Below are 6,113 nucleotides of genomic sequence, written 5' to 3' on the forward strand. Positions count from 1 at the left end.
TTTGAAGTGGACATTGTCTCAAATAAGAGTTTGAATTGAATATTATCTCCAAACACCCGAAGGTGGCAATGACCATCTTATTGAGTCTCAATTCTACCTCTTCCTCGGTCTCTAATGTCCCGACCAGGACTTTGCCTTGCCACTTCCAGCCTCCCTTATGGGACAAGGCGTAGTTGGATATGTAATCGAGGAGGATGCCCATTTTAATGAAGACCTTAGGGATCGAAGACAGGAAGCCTCGGGTCATCGCGAGCGAGAGCTCAGCCACGTAGAACGGCGTGATCATGAGGGAGAACCAAACGCCAACCCCGGCGACTACCCTCCTAGCTTTGAGCAACAACAACGACAAGGTGAGGGATCACACGGATGAAGAACGAGTACAGTGGTCCACCGGTGGCCGATCCAATCAGAGGTCCGGTTTGAGACCAGAGACCCGAACAGCGAACCACGTTGAGAGAGCCCACAAAGATCTCAACTTGCGTTCTTGTGATCTTGAGGTCCTCTTTTATGAACATTGCAAAAACCAAATCAGCCATACACATTCGATGGATTTGCATCGGAACAAAACCAATTCAATGATCAACCCAACTTCACAAATCCAGTTAAAAGGGAACCAGAAAGATGCAAATCAAGAGAGGAACGACGGTTGAGGGAGGAGAGAGAAAAGGAAAATGAAAACAAAAAAGAAAAGAGGAAAAAAATATTTAAAAAATAAGAGAAGAAAATGCCCTTCGGTCAGGCCTTTCTTTTGAAACAAAGAGGGCACTTCAAGCCCTTATTTGAAAAAATAAAAGCACTTCAGGCCCTTATTTAGAATTTTCCCCTCCCACATTTAAAGATTAGTCTAACAAAAAAAATTTTAAGATTACAATTTTTATATGTAGAATTCGGCTCGCGATATAGGCTCGGTTTGAATTGGAATTGATTTGAGATTGAAGTCCGAGAATGTCTCGAGCAAGCAAATGATTTGGAGTCCATAGGGACGTGAGTCAAATGTCCCATTTGGGGAACAAGGAAAAAAAAAAAAGGTCCCAAAATCTATTACATTTGTACCAATTCAATTATAAACCTTTCAATTAAACTAATTTGTCCTAAACCCTTTTGTATTGGATTCCAATTCAGTCAATCAAATTAATTTTGGCCGGAAAACAACGACTTGGACGCTTGCATTGTCATGCGGGACAACCGGCACTGACATGAATATTTTTTACCATTATTTTTTTTTTAAAATAACTTTTTTTTTTTTGAAATTTGCCTCGGGCCAACGAGGGTGGCCGACCCTTGCCCGAGGGTCGACCTAGCCGAGCCAGCGGCCAGACGGGGAGCTGGCCGACCGTCGCTAAGGGTCGGGTCGACCCTCGCCCGAGAGCCGGCCACCCTCACCACCCAAAGGAAAATTTCATAAAAAAGGAAAAAAATAATTAAAAAATATATTTTTTAAAAATAATACTAAAGAGTCCATGTTAACTCCGGCCGTCTTACGTGACATTATTAGTTTCCATGTCGGCGATTTTCAGTTAAAATTGGCTAGATGTCTTGAATTGGTACAAATGTAAAAGAATTTATGACTAAATTGGTTCAATTGAAAATTTTAAGACCGAATTGAAATCAATGTATTAGGTTTATGACTTTTTTGATACCTTTCCCTCCTATTTGGAAGTGTGGATTCTTGAAAATCGGAGGAGGTCCGAAGTTTTGATCCGGACCCTCGAATTGGAGAGGCCGAACGTCGGACCAAAGATAGTCGGACTCTGACCTGCGGCAGCTTGAAGAGGGGCGTCCCACCAACGCTAGAAAAGTCATTCTCTAACTTTTGACTCGAGAGGCTTTGGAGCCATCAAAGAGTATATGAGCGTGGGAGACAGATGCATTGTACATTCTTGATTGGATTTTGTAAGATTTCCTTTGCGCAATCGAGTCATGTGTTCGGGACTATTGTGATCTCCTCTTGTCGATTCAGCGAACATCGTTAGGGTGGAAGATCATTCTACCACTAGACGCAGTATCAAAACATAACATAATGAGCACGAGACGATTACAAAATATTTGCATACTCTGTGACATGAATAGATTGCATTAAGTTCTCACGATACGCGAATGAAATTTAACTTGTCAATGTGTCGTAAAATTATCGATTCAAATGCAAGCATGTGACGTTTTATTTCGTCGATGCATACACGTGGGTATCTATCGGTACTCGTCTCTACTCAAGACTCGTATCGACTGTCGGGGCATCGCCAGCACTAACTCATGGAGGATGGAATAATAAACTCATCCAATCATGCCTCTATCCATCCACAAAGTATCCTCCGTATTAGTAAGGATTAATGCTCCAGCGAATAACTGCTTGATGATGGTTATCGTACTCTCGTTTTCTTTTATTCGCTCTCTCCTTATTGGGAGTTTTATTTCTAGCGGATACATTATAAGAATACATTATATATCGCGTCACTTAGTTTCTATTTCAAATTTAATGGCTACTTCTTTATTATGTTAATATAAGGAATTATTTTAGCTAACTCTTATGATATCATTACCAAGACCACACCATGCCTAATTTGATCTTAATCATAAAAATTACAACTATCGATCGATAATTTTATATTCTAGTGGTAAACAGCAGCCCCTCAAAGTTACCAATTTTTTCGTAATGTAGCTATACTAATCAAATTAATTAGCTAGGGCAATTTATTGGCTATCCAATCCATATGGATATTTAACTCCACTAAAATCACGCCTGAGATTTTATAAAATGACCAAAACAACTCTCATTTAATGTAGGTATGCAATCAAGTCTGAATTTTGACTAGTTAGGTCAATTAGCAAGATTAAGGAATAAATTCTATAAAGTGACTGAATCATCTATCAACTATCATCATAAGATTTGTCATCATGGCGTCCCCTATCGCGACCTATTTTTTCCCCATGTCAGGGGAAAAGGGATATGTTTGGAGGTAATGTCTAAAGACTGGCCGACAGTCCTCAATTAGACGTGGGCTCTCCCAAGCCCTTACCCACTAACAATGCTAGATTCGTTCTAAATTCTGTTTACTCCCTAAGGATTTCCATGTGAGAGGGGAGTTGCCACTAGCCTTTCGGGGTCGGCTAGAAATCAAGCGAAACACATGAGTTTATCTCGTTTTCTACACAATTAGAGATTAATTAGATTCGCGGACTTGATTACGCTAATTACCTAATTAGCATCCTTTCGGCGCCTCTAACTATGTGGGATTGTTAATCTAAGTGATCAAGCGGTAGTTTTTGCCAACTATGATCCTAAAGATCATTTGATGCTGCTACGTGTTCATGCGTTTTCTTTTGGGATTTATTATGTTCTTAAGGGTAGTTCTTTATCATTCTAGAAAGGAAAAGAATAACTAATTTATTAAAAGCGTAAGTATCAAAAGCTTGAATTAAATGTGCGAAAAGGAAAACCTTGGAACATGAACCCTATAAATTTGGTATTAAAAACTAAGCCTAGAATGAACCCTATAAGTTTGGTATTAGAAACTAAGCCTAATTCTAGATCAAGACTAGATGAAAGCGAGTCTAATTTCTACTCAATTTGTACTAAAAGTGATGATGTAAATCTAGATTAAGAGAGTGATGTTAAGTCTAATTTGATTTTTTTTTTTTAAATTTTGCTAGACTAAATCAACTAAAATCTAAACTGTTTTCATTGTTTACTAACTATACTAGCCTAATTAGCTCTAAGCCACGCTCGTAAACCTAATACTATCCACCACCTTGGACCGCCACTTCCAGTCTCTCGGCCGCCGGCTGCCTGTGTTTGACAATTAATCCAACCATGTAATCATTCAACTCAAGAGATTAGCAATGTTTCGGTTCGGGAGTTGATATTGATCGTGCGATTCGATTACCAATCCATCTAATAAAGCTAGAAATTGATTAATTAATGTTAAATGATCATTAATCCCCACTTGAATGTTCATCACACGGTGTGCTGGGTCACAAAGCGCCTAATTAAGCTCTAATCCACATTCCTAATCTGCCCGCCTTGGGATCATGCATCCCTAAACGCTATTAGAGGCAATCAATCATCAATTCACAAATGGGCAAGGTCAATTAAGCTTACAATTAGGCTAATTAGCCTTAGAAATCAAGAAGACAATTAGTTGACCAAAATGGCAACTTCTCCGTTTTTTCCCTCAATCTGACCAACTATATTTTTAATTCAATTGAGTGACCTAATGAAGTTCAAATTGAGTAATTCCATGGGCTAATCAAAGTTTAGGATGCCTAATTTAACTTTAAGTAAGGTCATTTTCCCAAGTACTTGTAATTTGCAAAACAAATTTGGTCGACACAGGAACAACAGTCTTCATGGATCAAACACCTAATTTCTTTGATAATTACGGATGCAAGGTTCAATGACCACATGATGTTTAATTTTATGTTAATCATATCAATCAAAAGCTACGATCCTTAGCTGTAAATCTTATGAAGACAAGCTTTCCTGATTCGTTTTAGATTTTTCCGAAAAAAATTGAAGAACACGGAAAGGTCCGATGAGGCTACGATTTTTAGAAATCCTTCACATCCTCAACCACCTTCATCCAATGTTCTTAATATTTTTTTTCCAGAATTAGCACATCGTCTTCAAACTCATCCTATGAACATTCAAACAATCCTTCATGCATTCAAACTCATATGAACATCCAAATTATCCAACAAAAGCAAAGAAGTTAAAGTTTCCGGCGGAAAAATCGAACTCTACACACTCCTATTCAATATTCATCTAACATATATCAAATCTAGAGCAAACTAACGCTAAATGCACATCAAATCTACGACTATGAGACATTCGGCCACATGAACTTTGCAAGGAATTGAACATGCAAATCTACAATTGAACACAAGCTAAGTCTAATTCCTAAGGCCTTAGCTCAATTAACATGCAATTAGCTCAAATCAAGCTTGATGTTGATCTAAGGTAGGTCGGCCAACATGCAATTGACATCCTAAGGTGACCTAACAAGCCGTTTAATTTTAGCTTAATTGGGTTTAAATTGTGCTATGTTGATTCTATTATGAAGAATCGACCATGGCTCTAAAATTGCGCTTGAACATTGGCTAGCACATTTGAGCTCGAGTTCTTGAAATTGGACTTGGAGTCTTGAATGGCCATGGCTCCTGAATCGATTGTCTTGAAGAAAGAATTGAATCAATGAATTTTGGACTTTTTTCATCAAGAGTCAATGTTTTCAGTTTGACCGAAAAATCAACCCTTGATCATTTTTTTTTATGATAAACTGAGAATTGAAAGTGTTAACTACGCTTGTAAATATATAATAGAAGATTTTCATGACTTTTACAAATCTTATGAAATGTTGATCAAGAGTTGTCTTTTTACCTTTGACCAAAAAGTCAACATTCGGCTTATTAGGAAAATGATACCTAAGTACAAATAAAATGAAATGACATTTGAAAGACACTAAAAATGACTCTTTTTGGTCAAAACACGGGTTCTGTAACGGTAAAAAATCCTGAGTCTCGAGTTTTTACCTTTAACAGTATCTGTTGGTGAAAATTCAGGTGTCACCACCCCCAAATTTTTAGATTTAGCATATTAGTACTCTAGCTTTGTGAAGTTACTAATATATGCCCATGAGGTTTTTAAACTAGTCATTTTAGATCGGTTTGATTTCCTTTAATTAATCTATCTTAATAATCCACTAATTTACAATTTAGAACATAATATTAAACTGTACAAAAAGAACCATGTTACTTTTATGAACTTATGTAATTCTGAATAAAATGAATTTCTTATGCTCAATGAATAGAGGAAAAAGGGCTGTAGTCTGTCCTAGATGGGCCTGAATGACCCTTCCAAACATTCGTAAACAAATTGGTTTAAGGCTGGCCAAGCCCAAGTAAGAAAGTATTTTGTTAGGCCTTCCATGCCTAATAATAATAATAATAATAATAATAATAATAAAGAATGAGCTTACCTGCTTGTGGATTCAGATTCATGCCTATATTTACCAATCAAGTATGACATGATAGATCGGAGTTACACCATTGCGACATTAATTCACGTATGAATCGAGCGATACGTTGAGACGGAAGTCGATTGCACTTATCTGTGCTAC

This window comes from Rhodamnia argentea, chromosome 5, assembly GCF_020921035.1.
Source record: "Rhodamnia argentea isolate NSW1041297 chromosome 5, ASM2092103v1, whole genome shotgun sequence".
Lineage (NCBI taxonomy): Eukaryota > Viridiplantae > Streptophyta > Magnoliopsida > Myrtales > Myrtaceae > Rhodamnia > Rhodamnia argentea.